Source organism: Corvus moneduloides, chromosome Z (assembly GCF_009650955.1).
Source record: "Corvus moneduloides isolate bCorMon1 chromosome Z, bCorMon1.pri, whole genome shotgun sequence".
Lineage (NCBI taxonomy): Eukaryota > Metazoa > Chordata > Aves > Passeriformes > Corvidae > Corvus > Corvus moneduloides.
This window is the reverse complement of record NC_045511.1, coordinates 22,075,098-22,088,940: the sequence shown is the minus strand read 5'-3', so window position 1 is coordinate 22,088,940 and position 13,843 is coordinate 22,075,098. Positions and strand designations below refer to the sequence as shown.

At 41.5% G+C, this 13,843-nt stretch overlaps 1 protein-coding gene across 2 annotated transcripts in view; it reads right to left on the bottom strand.

Annotated features, from left to right (window-relative positions):
* The window catches only part of CZH18orf25 (chromosome Z C18orf25 homolog), a 45,192-nt gene extending 31,349 nt beyond the window's left edge, over positions 1 to 13,843 (bottom strand). The window contains exon 1 of one of the 2 annotated variants that reach the window (XM_032095697.1): positions 13,707 to 13,843. The gene's annotated coding sequence lies outside the window, so the exon portion shown is untranslated. The remainder of the gene's footprint in view (positions 1 to 13,706) is intronic. The other variant, XM_032095696.1, reaches the window with a different exon arrangement.

Genomic DNA, 13,843 nt, shown 5'->3' with positions numbered 1-13,843 from the left:
GTTATAATTTAATAAATTGCATTGCTTCAGTGCAAATAAGAAGACCAAGCTGTTTACCTGATTGATAACTTGCACATTATCTACCCAAAAGTACCTGAAGCAACTTCAAGGAAATTTTGTTGGAGAGATCAATAGTTACCATTCTGTCTTCATTATTCTCACTTTGCCTTTCATCTACATTTTCACTTGGAATACAACATGGAATAAAGATCTTTCAATTACCACATTCGCTTGCAGATGCATAGTATGGAACAAATCCTTTACAGCTTCAGAAGTACAGTAAATTATAAATTTATGGCACTTCAAAACACAAAGTGTAGGCAAGAAAACGCAGCAGTGAGATCTTATCTGAAAAATTGCATTTCTGCAGAGAAGGCCAATCAGCACTTGAGCACCCTGAGGAAGCATGGATGGTTCAGAGAGATTTTTCTGTACCCTGAGAATGCTTCTTCAGTTTCCTGATCCATCCCAAGCTGCCTGTAAGCTTGTATACACGTATGTAATACACAATATAAGGTGTATAAATACTTCCCTGCTTCTGAAAGGTGCAAAGCTCAGTATTGTCCTGTGTGCCCTAACCCACTTTGAAACTTCATTTTTAGAGAACACTAAAATAGAGTTCATGGTTCCTTCAGGCTAATGAATGAACTGCTGTATGGTACAAGGAAATGATGGAAATACTTATGGGAGAGAAACACTAGCTAAGGAAAGAAAGGTTGGTTAGTATCAGACATCACAAGATGGAGATGACAAGACCAGATCTGCTAAGTATGAGGAAAAAAAAGCCACAAATGCAAAATCTCAAAAAATAAACCCAGCATTTTCCTTCAAAGAACAGAATAAAATGCATACTGTGAAATAGAAGAACACATATATCAGGAAAAATATTTGTGAATACTTGCACTGAGTAACCCTCTCCTGAAAGCAACTTCAAAGAAGAATTTCTGGAGCCAGTAATTTAATGTAAGCAGTAAATATCACGTAGGAACAATTTATTTCCAAGGCTACAGCAGAGCACCAACAAACCCAAATGATGAATACATATGTTCTGAGACATAAATGCATGTCAATACTGTAATAAAATCAATATTTCTATGTAATTCACTCACAAACCTGTATTATCAAATAATTCTCCTATTATACAGGTAAGTAAGACACAGATTTGGTGATGGAACAAGTGGAATTTGTATTGTAACTGCTAGTGCAGCTCCCAGTTTTCCTCTGGCCATGCACTTTAAAATGAAAAATATCTTCTCTACGAGTTTTGAAAAGTACACACAGGGAAAAAAGTGGTTGCTCAGACACAAAGCAAAAGAGTATTAGCCTGGCCAAATGAAAACATACTTAAATATTCATACTAATAACTGCAGAACAGCTTCTGCACTGTTCAACCTTTTAGCCCGGGGAGCACAAAGAAGAGAGCTTGACACAAAGCTAAAGGGCAGCTGAAGTGAGCTACTGATTTTTTTCCACAGATGTCCTACTTGGAAAGATCATTTACCTCACACCTCCCAAAGGGACTGTAGCAACACTTGCACTTGCCTTTCCATCTCTCTGGTCTACCAGCCAGAAAAACAAAATGTTTCATCTGCACATTGCCACCTTGCTAACAGCCCAACTACAATGATTTTATAGGAGTTTTTAATATTAAGTGGGATCTTTAACTACTCCAGCCACACTAGTTTGATCCCTCACACAGTGATTTTCAGTGAGTTGGCAGTAGAGGGAATAGCAATTTCATGACACTGACATGTTTCCACGTACATGGAAAAAAATACGCGTTCTGGTAAGGTTTGTACTCTTCAGGTCCCTTGAACTGGCTCTTAAGACATCACCAATTCCACTATTTTTACATATATATAAACCAGAGCTTTGCCTTTCTCTCAGTGGGAAAAAAAAAAAAAAAACACCATGACTCAAACAGACTTTGCTGCAGGGAAGAACACAGTTGGTTTGGCAGAAAATATCTATGCCAAGGAAAGCCTTGTCTCAAAGAAAGAAAAAAATGTCCTCATTTAGTTCTACCTGAAAAATGTACAGAACAGCAAGAAGAGACTTTATTGAAAAACTCCCATTCCTTTCTCACCACTCACCTTTCTAGTAACAGCACTAGAAAAGGAAATCTCAAGGTGGTGCTAGAGAAAAACCATTTTTCTACTGAAATGAGAACACAGCACTGAAAAATAAGTTGTGATGCTTACAGACACAGATGGATACTTAATCAGACGTTGATCAGAAATGGCATTCTCCTTTTCCTGATGAACAGATACTGCACTAACGATTTTAAAAGGCAATTTTGTAAAAACTTCTGTGCTGGATTTTTCGAACAGAAAATACGTTACTTTCCAAGTCACACACAGAACATACCAGTGTGCAGAAACCATTAAATTATTTAACCATACCGCTACCTGGGAAATATTTTCAAATCATGGACTTATTTGTAAAGGCACACAATTTGTACACTAGGGAATCTGCAGTTCAGGGAAGAAATCTTGAAGGTCAGATTTGCACAGACAGCCCAGCCCCTCTAACAATTTGCTGCCACTAACAAGGATGGGTTTTATCCCCTATTCTTTACCCACCTAACTGTGACTGCACCATCATATTCCCTCCTTTGCACATAACTGGCTCACTCCTCTGTGCGTAGATTCCTTTCAATAAGCCAGCAGAAATCAAAATGAGAAAGTAAGTGACATTTTCTGCCAGAGCTGGCAGGAAGGAGGGAAGGGAGAGCAAGCACAAATCATCCTTGTAGAAAAAAACCTAATCTGGTTAAAAGCTGCCTCCTGTTTTGTGTCATCACACCTTGAACTCACAGGTTCTTCCTAAACACAGTAGAGGGTACTGAGCGTTCTTTCACAGCACTGTTTGCTCTGGGAAGAGATTTTTGTAGATTAAAAAAAAAATTATTAAGAGCAAAAAAACTCAGAGATGATAGTAGCTTCCTAAAGAACAATTTTCACTAATATATACTACTGCACAAAGACTTATATTAAAGATAGCAGGTTTCCCAGAGCAGAGTCTCAGGCATCAGATTATAAAAATAAATAATTTAACAGAGTGTTAGAGCAGCAGATCAGCTGTGAGTCTCTGGACAGGGACCGTGAACAAAGGAATCCCCAGAGAGCCACACCTTAGGCACCCGCCCCTCACACATCTTGCCTGTGCCTCTTAGTTCAGTGCTGAGTTTTGGTCTGGGGCCTTGCAGTACCTCATTGGGCTCTTTCTCAATGTCCAGGCAGGCCATTCAACTCTTGTGGAGTTGCAGCTTCTGCTGGTGGTTGTTGCCTGCTGATCTTGTGTTTTGAGCTTCTGGTGCCTCTGTTCCATGACAGAGCACAGGAAACTAAAAAAGCCCTCACTTAGGTAAACAGTACTCAGCAGCAGCTAAAATATCCATTTGTTATCAATGTCCTTCTCACACCACGGACAAAACACAGCTCTATCAGCTAGTGGGAAGATTACTAAGGAAATTAATTCTGTTCCGGAAACAAACATTTCTAGCTCTAAGTTCACAGCTTAAGGTTGAAGGCTTCATCAAACCCAGCTACTCAGGCCAAGCAAACAACATACTAAATCACGTATCATATAGTAACATCTAGAATATTTCTTATTTTACTTACTTAAGCTGAACAAGGAGTATCTCTCAACAGCCTGAAATACTTAATAAACCCCATGACACCATAACCTTAATTCTACATTGTCATTTTAGGTGTTATTGAGCTAACTAATGATAAAGAATGCCTAGCTTGTATGAAGCAAACCAGCTCTTCTTTTACTGAACCTATGGCCAGGACAGATTCTTACTTTGGAGGTACTACTTTTTTCACAGCAGTTTGCTGGAAAACTCACTCTAGGTTATTACTAACACATTTCCTCTAAATCACAGAGGAACAGACCACTTCTTTTCCCTGCTTATGGTCATATCACCTTCTTATGCCAATTCTAGCAACTGTCAAAATAAAAAAAAATGCTAGCAGAACACTGCCTTTTAATGCCCTTTCAGTTAGTACTAAAAGAAAACAATTTGAACAACCCACCTCCTCTCAACACTTACCATTCAACTGGAAGCTATAATTTTTTTTTTAATGAGAAACTGTACCTATATTATTGCAGCAAATAACATCATGTACGTTCTTCAGGCTTTTGTGACTATATAAATGAAAAGTTAAACTGCAGTGCTGCATACAAGTTATTTGTTCAGAACACACAGTTAATTAGAGATCCTTCCAGATCCCTTCAACCTCATAGTTCCAGTGCCACAGAAGTCAGTTATTTTCATCTAAATCTGAATATGTTATGATATTTATAAGGAACTAAACACTATAATGGCTCATTTTTACATAAACAATTATTTCCATCGCCAGTGGATTACATTATCTCACATTTACCCAACAGAGATGGAATAAATCAGAGGTGAGAGAGGTAATGACAAATGCATAGAACAGAGGCTAATAAAATTATGTAAAACAGCTGACTATTTTTAAAAATGTAAACACACAGACAAGCTCATCAAGAGCTCTGACTCGAACACTTGATGACTGCGTGTCTGAGGAGGGTGGATTGGGAAAGGGCAGAAGCAGCACACAGCCTGGGTGCTGAAGAGTTGACTGTAATGCACGTTTGCTTCATAATACAGGATAAATTTTTGCAAAAAGCAAAGTTAGGCCCTCTTCTGACAGAAGGATGTGTAACTCTGAAGATGTGAAGTGCTAATGAATGTGTCCACTTGTAAAGCTTCACCAAAATCCTTTGCAGGTGTAGCTGTGTCTCGATCATGCTTTTTTTCTTCTCAAATCACCTTCCCTTGCATTGAAAACCAAGACAATTAATTCAGTGAACTCACCAGTGACATTTTAGTATAAAAAACACAGAGATATATCAGAGAATCACAGAATGTTTTGGGTTGGAAGGGACCTTAAAGATGATCCAGTTCCAATCCCCTGCTAAGGGCAAGGACACCTTCTGCTAGATCGGGATGTTCCAAGCCCCACCCAACCTTGCCTTGGACACTTCCCGGGACGGGGCAGACTGTGCCAGGGCCTCACCACCCTCACAGCCAAGAATTTCTTCCTAGTATCTCATCTAAACCTACCCTCTGTCAGTTTAAAGCCATTACCTAAAGCGGACAGCAGAATGTCTAATTAACTAAAAACAAATCAATCCAAATAATCAGGCATCTATCAAGAAAGACTAATCTGCACTGAGACAAATGTGGAAATACTGACACTTTCTGGACTTCCCAGCATGTTCAGCTCCTCCCAAAGATACCACACATTCCTTTTCATCTTCTTTGAAGTGTCACACAAACCAGCACACTTAAAACAACAGAAGTGAGACCAGCACTCAGTCAATTTAACCCAAGACAGTTGACTCAGCTCTGTGTGGATGTGTGTGCAGGATGCTCCACAGCAGATTTTTCATAACACTGAGCCACCCCCACAGGGATACTGTGTAATTTATATAGCGTTCCTTTGAAAATGCTGCCCTAAAGCTGACTCACTGGCATGCGATTCTACCTAAGGCACATTTCTGGGAGTGGAGCTGGCTCTTTATCAGATGATTCACAAATCAAGCCTGGCGGCAACCCCAAAGAATAGGACCCTTCGGTACCGACATGGTAAGAGAATTGCAGTGCAAAACAAAAGAAGAAAGGATTAAACTAATGCTGTGTTTCAACTGGTTTTGCATAAATAAATGAAGGTTAAAAACAGGCTGCTCCTACTGAGTGCTCAACAGGCTGCATATACAAATTACCCAAGAATGAATATAAATTACAAGTGCATGTGTTAATACAAAGCTTTGTGAGCATCCTTTGCAATCTTGAAAAGCAACATTTTTTTATCCTACATAAGAAGCAAGACTGCACATTTAAATAGAGGGGTTTGCATTGTAATGCTTAATGCACATATTCTGCCTCTTCCAAAGGAAAGGCAAGTACCAACTAAGGTTTGTTTCACAACTCCCAACGCAGGTTTCCATAAACATTCACCAGCTGCACTTGGAACCCCACAATAAAAAAATCACAATCCTTGCACACAGATAAAAGCATGCAGGGCTGGCTGCACTTAGCCTTCTAAGAATCTCCTTTCTTCCTCATAATGAAACCATTTTTCTCAAGGGCACAACACTTTAAAGTCTACAAAGCTCTCTGCTCTAAAAATTAGACGGGGCATATCTTTATTATTACCTGTTCATAAAACTTTAAGTGACTCACTTTCAAATTTTTTCTTTCAATAAAACAAGTGGCAGAAATCAACATGATGACAGTTTCCTTTTCTCTCTGCTGTACATTAGCTTGCAGGAGATCACCCTACAGAGGATTGTCACATGGATGGACCATTTTTTTCTAAGATACTGAGTTTAACAGATTTTCGCAGTTTATCTATCCATTTCTGTTTCTTTAACAAAATGTGTTCTGTGCTTCCCCATTCTATATAAAAAGATCTCCTCAAGAAATGCTGGTCTACTGTTCTACCACAGTCAAAGTAATGCTCTCATAAAAGCCACATTTTAAATTGCTTGAGCACAATGTAACAAATTATTCCTAATTTTCAGAGCAGCAGTTAAGAACATTTACCTGAGATATCCTGAAAGTAACCAACATTGTGTCATTTACTAAGAGCTCCAACTGGCAGATCAGGACAACTGCAATGTAACTTCAAAGTAGTAAATCCATCTCAGCAGTGCCGTACTCACAGAATCATAAAGGTTAGAAAATACCTCTAAAATCATCAAGTCCAACCAGCAGCACCACCATGTTCACCACTAAACCATGTCCTCAAGTGCCACATTCCACAGCAATTTTCCAGCATCTCCACATCTCCCACAGCTACCCAAGAGCTCAAGGCACTGAACTAGACTTGCTGTGGGTTTATGACAGCCATTTAATGAAGACGAGTTATGAGATACTAAGGAACTCTACAGTTTGTAAATGTTTTATGATCAGACCTTTTTACACATCTTTGTCATGGGAATCAAACAAAACTGACCCTCAGGTACTTAAAAGTTTCAAATACTTTAATTCCACACCAATTAATGCCTTTGCCATAAGGTAGGGGCAGTGAGATACCCTTTTTATGGTCTGACCATCATCAGGTGACACATCCAAATTCTACAGGAGGGCTGCAAAGGAGCTGCAAGCCCAACAAGCCCTGATCTCAAATCATTTTCTCATCCACATAGCCACTCATATTATTTATTTGCTTCTTTAATTCTTAAGCTAGTAGTATCAAATCTAAATACTGCAATACGGACTTGCATGAGGTACACCATTGAAAAATAAACTGTATCAGTACACTAAAGGCAAAGTCGTGTGGCATTCAAATGATGAAATTTTACAGCTGTTGGGCTGTTCTTGACACCAAATGACCAGAACTAAGAGGTGCCAATTGTTTTCAGCACCCATCAGACTGCTAACAATCAACAGTGCAGTCTTTACGTGTCCAAAGTGCTTCCAAAAGAACAGAGGACTTATGCCACAGGTCTCAGTATGAAGCAAACACAGGCTGGTTCTACAAATGAACAAAAGCTACCTTGGGTATTTAAATAAAGAAGAACTGACTGGGTCAAAATCCAGTCACATGTGGGATACCAAAAATGTCTCTAACATGGGCTTTACTATCACCTACTTTCTACAGTATTTACTTTTCCAGTTGGCAGAAGAGAAGAAATTTGAGCTCTACTTCAAAAGAACAACAGACAGACCAGAAAGCAGACATTTCTTTCCCACAACACACAAAAGACTTTGCATGTATTTGACTGCAGAAATTAAATAACAGTATGTAAGAGGATACCAAGCTACCAGCTACAAAAAGAGAAAAAGAAAATTAAAAGGCAGTTTTCAGAAGTACCATGCAAGTACAGACAGGAGAAAAAAATTTAAAGAAAAACACTAACTCCCTCTTTCCCCGCCCCCTTCCCCAAAAAAAAATCCAACCCAAAAGAGCCTTAAAATGCATCTTTTACCCCAAAACTACTTCTTACATTATTATTACTGTTTAGGAAAAAGTGGCTCAGCTGGCAGAACTTTCATAAGAACAAAACTAATTGTTACCAACAGGAGACATAAACTATATTAACAGCTTTCCCAGTAAAAGGGGAGATGGAATAAAAAAAAAAAAAAAAAGAGCATGAAGCCTGGAGTATCAATTCAACCTTATTCCATTAATTCAACACAGCCTTATTGCTGCTGGAGCTCCAAGAGTTCCGTACAGACAAACAATGAAATCCGCTACAGCTGTTAAACAGTAGAGAAACCATTCTGATCTTGTAAAACAAACAAGGGAAATCAGGTGTCTGTTATCAAACTCACTTTAAGTTGAGGAGAGGTTTATAACTAATTATTGAGGGCTTAGGAAGCTAACACTGGCAAGATATTCAATTAATTTCCTCAGCTTAGTTTTATTCAACAGTTCCCGTATTTTTTTTATTATAGTGAGTGGACTCAAAGTCTGTACTTTGCATTTAAGATGACTTATTAACAGCAGTAAGTGGAACCATGAAAAATAAAACTTCACCTTGAAGGCTTTCTAAACACAATACTCACAGAAATATGTGGGGGTTTTGTAACTCCTCACAGATTCTGCACACTGCTACCAAAAGATGTTACCTCATCTGGAGGAACCATGGTTATTGGCAACAGAATTTGCATTGATCAGTAATGGGCTCACAGGCACTGCTACCCACAAGACCATTCTTTCCCACAATGGCAACTTCACTTCCAAAAGACCTCTCACCAAATGCAACGAGGGCCCAGACTACCAGCATTTCACCCAACTTCCTTCATTAGGAGACAGCCTTTAAATCATTGTGTTTCCAACCACAAGCACACAGACTTTGTAGACAGCTTCCCTGATCTGTTCTTTACCAACGTTTCTTCCCTAAATTGCCAGATTACTTAGAAATGCCTTTCTGGCAGGATCTGGAATTCCAAGGGAGCATGAACCAGGAGAGTGAGCTGAGGAGCCAGGAGAACTACCAGCTGATGAGAAAGCCAAAGCACAACAGAACAACACTGGTTCAACCTCACCTTGCTATCACAACAAGCTGATTCTTTTTTGCTTCAAATGTTTGACAGTACTGTTGGAGCACCAGCCTCACACTGGTACCATGGAAATGCAGTATTCCCAATGGAAAACAAACTACTGAAATGGTAATCGTTTCGTCATGCAGACAACTAGTATCATAAAGTCTGGCTCTTAGTTATTCCCAGCTCTGCTACTGTGAGTCACTTGGCCTCTACCCATGTTGGATAAATGGAACTGAAATCTGCCTTCTCTAAAATAAGTTGTGAAATGCTAATGATCAAGCATCATGAAACAAGACACTAGAGCAGAGAGGTAGCAAGAGGAACACTTATTCAAACAGTCTGGCTCTTCCTGCTCATTTTGAGGAAACTTTGAAGCATCACACAGAAGACTATCTTCCAGGACACTGCAGAATCCTCACTATAATGTCAAATCCATGATCCACACACACTGAAACAAAAATGCTAGCTTGAAGGACTCTTTAAATACTTGCATTTAATTAAAAAGTGACCACCTGTTCCATTTATGATTCAAAAGTTGTCAGATTGAGTACTAACAGCTTCTAAGCTGTTTTCTTAGAGACCAAATATCATAAGACAGGGTAAGGCTGAAGCCTGTATGCTATTCTGCTACTTAGATCAATTTCTGAGCATTGGAGAGACAGACTACATGGTCAAATTGATACAAAACCCCTGAATACCATCTTAAATAAAAAGGGATATTAGGTGGAACCATTCTGAACCTAAAGCTGACACACCTCTTGACCATGGGCAAGTTACTCGACCTCCCTGAGCAGTCAGTAATGCATCTGACACAGTGTCACTGCAACACCTGCGCCGCCAAGCCACATCTCATTTCCAGTCCTGCATGAGTAATCCATGTGTGCCCCAGCCACAGGGAGCCAGTCACATCCACGGAGAAGCTGCTACAGGCTCCACTCATCCTGATCAGACATGGGGAGAGGCGACGCTAATGAGTGGGAATGAGCAAACACAGATTTAAATTTGAACTCTTAAACAGAAGCACTGAGTGAAGTGACAAGGTATCAGTCACTCAGCTTAGCTCCGAGATGTATTACATCAGAGAAAGCAACAGTGGAGGCTAATATTTACACCATATGCACATTTTGATTTAAAGTCCCTTTCATCCAGTTCTCTTTTTGCTCAAAAACGCACATTTGTGGACGTTATGTTCTAAACCTCAAGTTGCAGACTCAGAACTGCATTATGCATTAAAAACCTGGAACAAAGATGTGACAGAAAGTACAATTTTTGTGGTGATTTGTGTTGTCCAAGTTCCCTGCAATAATATCTGCTGCTACAGATTCCAGTATCATAAGTTTGGCTGCTCCTGAGTTGGAGTGATAAAGGCTGTTCATGTGCTGAACATTTATTTTGGTTCTGGAAAACCAAAAGTTGTTTCCTTTCCACATTAGGTCATCTCAGAGCATCGACATACACTGTACCACACTTTATCTCAGACCTCTTTCCCAGCACTATGCCTGTCCCCTTCTCCCAGTGCTGCTTCATTTTCAGTTCCCTATCGCTACTAGTAATGTTCAGGCCAGGTTTTAGTAATTCTTTTCCAGAGTACAAGTTACACACTGGCAATTATGGTATTTAAATCTTTTACTTTGATCTAGTAAATGTGTCATTAAATCTGCTGCTCAGTTTCTGTCAGTGTTTGCAGTTTTCTAAGCCATTCCATCAACTGCAAATAAAAACACAGAAACTGAGACTGACCACAGACCTAAATCTGTGAAAAAGTACCATCAACACAACAACTTTGAAATGTTATAGACAATTATGCGCAGGTTGCTTGAAACTATTTATACTCACTCGAAAAACTTTCCAAAGCTTTCATATCGCTAGATAATTGGTGGTGTTTTGGTCAGAGGGTAACCAGAGAGTTGGTTCACTCAGTGTGGAGCCCCTTCACCGTGTGGTATGTAGAGACCCCCCATCTCATTAACAGATGTTTCAGTGAGATGTTGATATACAGGCAGGTCAAAGATGGCACATACATCCTTGGTGGTGCAGGGAGTTGATGTGATAATATACAAGAGAAAGGGAAGAAAGCGAACAGAATCCAGGCAAAGAATCCTGCATTTTAAAGGTAAATATACAGCAAGGAGATGGGGGTCAGGACAGCCAAGGCAATTATTTCTTGTTGCTCTGACTGAGCTACACCAACTTATCTCCCCAATGTTTGATGTTCAAAGCCCCTCATGACAATCCATATTTATTCTTTGTTCATTCAATCTCAACTTGCCCCACTAATCCCACCCCCTCCTCACTGCCCATTTGTCAAAGGCACCCAAACACCCTTCCTACCTCCTCTTTATCAGCTAGAGCAGGGCAACGTTTTCTGTGTGCTGTGACCGTTCTCAACTGCCGTGTGGGTGGCTTCAGGTTCCTTCCCATTTCCCCTCCCTCCACAGCGCCCGGTTTATGGCACCCACTCCTGCTTTGTGCTCTGTGATTCCCTCCAAGCAGGCAGGCTGTGTGCACCAGTCGAGCGCAGGAAGAGGTGCCCAGGCTGCACCACCACACACATCACATGCCTGCACGTGTAAGGAAGGCCACAGTCCTCCCCCTCTCCCAGACTTCTCAGGCGTCTCTCACTGCACCTCTTCACCACGCCAACCAGCAACGGGGCTGGAGAGCAAGCAGAAATAGTCGACATAGTGTAATTAAAAAATTTAAGTGTTTCAAAATGAGTCGGAACTGTTACCCTCGTGTTCTCGAGCAGAAATACCAGCTGCCCAGACTCACACACCACCTTCCATCTCACCGGCTGCGTCCCTTCCCTTGGTTCCCCAGACAGAACACCAGTGTCACTGGTCAGCCAGAACCACAGAAAACTCTGTTTTATTGGCTTTCAGTAGCCACATAACCACCCCCTTTGGAGCTTTTTGGACAGCACCAGGCTCCTCTAGATCACTCAAGGTGAGAAATAGTCAGAAAATTACTCTTAAGAACGACTGCTGCTGGACAGATGAGTTCCCCACACCTCATCTCACTGCTTTGCTACCATGTATACATATATATATGTATGGGGGGATGTCTGGGTTTAGCAAACACATGACAAGCAATTTACTGTTCTCCTTGAGAGTTTGTTACAAACCCATTTCCTCTGCAGAGACCACGTTTCCCTCCTCCAGGGCATCAGGGAAAAGCTGTGCTGTCCTGGCTGCCTGGCTTCCAGCTCTTGTACCACAGGAGCAGCAATTACAGGTGGTAACTGGGGCAGGAGAACCACACGATGGGGAGCTCAAAAGAGCACCACACTCAGTTTCCACCCTCAAGGTCAAACATTACGTTTTTAATAGACTTGAGCAACGTAACACACTTAAAGAGAAACATTTTAAATGTAGTGTTTGTTTGCTGTTCCAAGGGGAGAGGCATTACTGTTTGTACTTAAATTTTTAGCTTGAAAAATGGAAATAGTTTAGCCCTTGCCTGTAAGTGAAACTATTATTTGTTCTGATGTCTGGCAAGTAGGAGAGGACTTCTAAAACCAAATAAAATCTCTGGGAGGAGGAATTAAAAGAAATTTTACATTTTTAAAGAGATGCTGAAGGGTTCAAAGACTTGCTTATTCATTCATTTTTAAAAGCTAGAATTACTTGTCGGGGGGAAAAAAATCAAACAGGACTGACTTCTGCCACCTTGACACACAAGTTTCTTTCAGCTTTTGAAGTGTTGTTAGGTACTTTATGCTGGTTTAAAGTGCACAACTAGTGCATAACTAGTAATAACCACAACCTTGTTTAACTAAGTTATTGCAGTTATAGTTTCACCAAGGTACCTACAAAACTTTGAGGCAAGTAGCCTTGTTCTACTGTTAACAACCTATGTCATAAATACACTTATATGCTACTTAACAAAGGTGGAAGCAATGTAACCCTAAAAAAAAAAAAAACAAAAAAACCCCAAGTCTTTCAGAAAGTGGCCTTTGTTGTCCAATAACCTCCAGGCAAAAAGTTACAGTACTGAAACTGGGGAATTAGTTAAAATATTACAAGTCTGCTTAGTCTGCCTTTTTTTCTCTTTTAAAAAGGAACAAGTAGCACAGTTAAGTTTTATATTCCCCTCGGACGGCTGTGTGGCTCGGAGCCACATCTGCAACCCATTAGACGTCAGGAGCTCAAGGGGAACCCGGGCTAGATAGGCAACGAACAGCTTGAGCGTTCTTCCCACGTTTTCCCACCCGCGGAACACACCATCCAAGGTAAACAAAGACGCAAAGAAACCCGTGCAGAAGCGCACAACTGGAGCCCTTGCACCCCTTGCTTTTCCCAGGGGTACCCTCCATCAGCTCACACGACTTCAAAAGTCGTTGCAAGGAAGGGAAGGGGGGGAAAAAGAAAAAAAAAAAAAAAAAAAAAAAAAAAAAAAGGCACGTTACAAAAGTCCCGGGGAAAGACAAAACGGGCCCCGAGTTGCTCCCGCGATCTGTGGGGAATTTCGCCCCGCGGGGTCAGGGCAGAGGAAGGCGGCGGGTCTGGACCAGGGGCAGGAGCGGCAGGAGCAGCAGCAGGACCACCCCTGAGGGGCTCAGCCCCCGCCCGCGCTCCGGGGGATGCGGGGCCGCTCCCGCCCGGGGGCAGCCAGGCCGGTACCGCCCCTCCCCGCGGCGCCGGGCCGCCCCCCGCCCGCACGGCACCGCGCTCACCTGTGCGAGGCTGGGCCCCTCCCGGCCTCCCCGGCGGGGGCAGCAGCCGGGGCATGGGCGGCCGGAGGAGCCGGAGCCGCGGGAGCAGCCGGAGCGGCCGGGAAGAGCCGGGAATGTCACCGAGGCCGCCGCGCCGT